Raw genomic sequence first — 2,599 nt, 5'->3', positions numbered from 1 at the left:
GTAGCTGCGATTTGACACCGCTGGACTTTTTCCTGTGGGGTGCCGTTAAAGACCGATGTTATGCGGATAATCCAGAGACAATTCCAGCTTTGAAAAACAATATTACGACTGTTTTGAGTGAAATTGGCGCCGAGGTAGTCCAAAATGTCATTAATAATTGGGGTGACCGAATGGCATACTGTAAGGCCAGTAGAGGGAGCCACATGAACGAAATCGTTTTTCATTCTTGACGCGGATACTTTTAGCTTCACAACAAAAAAAAAATTAATAAAAAATATCAATGTATGCTCATTTGATCGCATTTTTAAAAACGTACCAATAGATGGCCCACCTGTACTTGGAATCCCACGTCAATCGTTTATTGGATTTTATTTGAAATTACGAATTTCTTGTAATTTACGCGGTTTAACGAAGAATTCCAGTTTCAAAAACTGCATTCATTCTTATAGAGAAATGTGTTCTATACGATTTAACATAAATTACAAGAAATTCGTAATTCTAAACAGAGTCCAATAGACGATTGACTTGAAATTCTGAATAAAAACACATTTGCAATCTGCTCGATACGGAAATGCTCATAAAACCGCGTAAGAATTATCTTAAAACATTTATGAGGATTTCGTAGTTTTCTGGAAAACCATGTAAACCGTATAAAACATTTCTTTATATAAACGAGTATGATTTTTGAAATTCCTTGTTAAACTAAATGCACGTGTAAATTGCAAAAAATTCGTAATTCTAAAGAGTTTTATAAGCTATTAAAGCTAAAGACTTTTATGAACTAAAGATAAAATGAGCTTAGATAAAATATTGAAAAAAATTATAAGAATTATAAGATATTTATTGTAAAGTACATACAATTATAATATTTTTTGTTTAAAAAAAAAACAGATTTTTTCGTATTAATTCTTTCACACCTGATATTGATAAACTATTAAAATAAAACTATTAAACCTACTAACTATTAAAATAAAAAAAGCTTAAGATTTAAAAAAATAAAAAAAACTTTATTTAATTTAATTCAAGAGCACTTTAATAAATAATTGAAACTAAATAATAAATTTTTTAAAAATTTGAACCATTTTTTCAACATAAACATTATTATGTATAGTCGGGGCCTAAAAAGTTGCAACATTTTTTTTTAATGAGTTTCGGAATGTAGTTTGCTTACCGAGCGATTGATTTTTATAGATCGACAAATAAAAACCAATCGCTCGGTGAGTAGACTGCATTCCAAAACCCATTTTTAAAAAAGTGTTGCAATCTTTTAAGCCCTGATTACATATTTCTGATCTTCGATAATGTCGATAGAATTAAATAATTTCAACAGATCATATCTTCAAATTTGATGTACGTAATTACAATGTACGCCAAGGAGTTGAACATCATGAATATGAATATACAAAGAAATATTACTGTTTCAATTTTTATCTTATTCTGATTTATTATCTGTTTCATTTTCTTATCGCTGTCACTGTCATTTTCTGCATAAGTGCCACTATTATTATTGATGTCATCCTCTGTTGATGCTTCTTCAACAACTTTCTGTTAATTTTGTACTTTGATAACAACTTTCTGCGGCCTATTTAAATCCGATATTTTACTGGAAATATACGATGCGATATTTTTTAATTCATTGTCCATCTTCACCAGACTCCCAAATCCGTGAGATATTTTTTTTTAATTTTAAAAAATAATATAAAATACGTTAATTGTGTATACTTAAAAATAAATATCTTACAATTCTTATAATTTTTCTGAATATTTTATCTGCACCAATCGCGATACGTTTATTAAAAAAACTGTTGTTCCTTTCTGTCTATGTGTATCATATAAATAAGTAACATGAAATAACAATAACAAAAACTTATATTTCGCATTGTTACGTCCGGGGACTCGCACGACTCTTTTCTTTCATAGAGATCTGGAATTCGTCGAAGCACTAAAATTTTATCTTCTTTCCTTTTTTTTCTACTCTAAAAACTAAAACAAGGAATCCGGTATCTCCTCATGAATGTTGCTCCGAGATAAAAATCAATAATAAATACGTATGGAAAGCGTAAGACCGGCGCCAAGATTAACGGTCAAGTCGCGGACGATTCTCGCGAATCCGTAATTACAAAATCTAAGAACGGCACGCGACGTTCAGGAGTAGATTTTGGGTGGTCCCGTGGCGATGATGCATGTGCGCCTTCTTGACGCACGAGACGTGCATTTTCCCATAAATCTTAAGATCATAAAATTTTGAAGAACATTTTCCCATACTGCAGATTCCTGTCAACATCCTTTCCTCCCCTAAAATCTTGACCAATCCAAGAGCAAAGAAAAATCCTACTACCAGCTAATGAAACCTATTCCACAATCCAAATTTGAGTAATCTATACGTTACGTTATAACGTTATAACGTTCACGTTATAATTTCAATCTGTCGCCGTCGCCGCATGATAATTGTTCGCCCCCTGTCGACCGGTCGTTCATGTCCGCTAACACTATCATCATCCAAGGAAAATTAGGCCAAACCGTCTCAAATCCACTCACCAAAACTTCCTTCTCTTTTTATTCTCTATCTATTCTCTCCATAACTCCTCCCTTCCATTCC

The 2,599-nt window shown here is 32.0% G+C and overlaps 1 protein-coding gene across 1 annotated transcript in view; it reads right to left on the bottom strand.

Annotated features, from left to right (window-relative positions):
* LOC108746707 overlaps positions 1 to 2,599 on the bottom strand; it is a 7,866-nt gene that overhangs the window by 1,981 nt on the left and 3,286 nt on the right. The gene's annotated exons all lie outside the window — the stretch shown is intronic.

This window comes from Trachymyrmex septentrionalis, unplaced genomic scaffold, assembly GCF_001594115.1.
Source record: "Trachymyrmex septentrionalis isolate Tsep2-gDNA-1 unplaced genomic scaffold, Tsep1.0 scaffold189, whole genome shotgun sequence".
NCBI classification, from domain to species: Eukaryota; Metazoa; Arthropoda; class Insecta; order Hymenoptera; family Formicidae; genus Trachymyrmex; species Trachymyrmex septentrionalis.
Note: the sequence above shows the minus strand (reverse complement) of the source record. Positions and strands in the feature narration are given on the sequence as shown.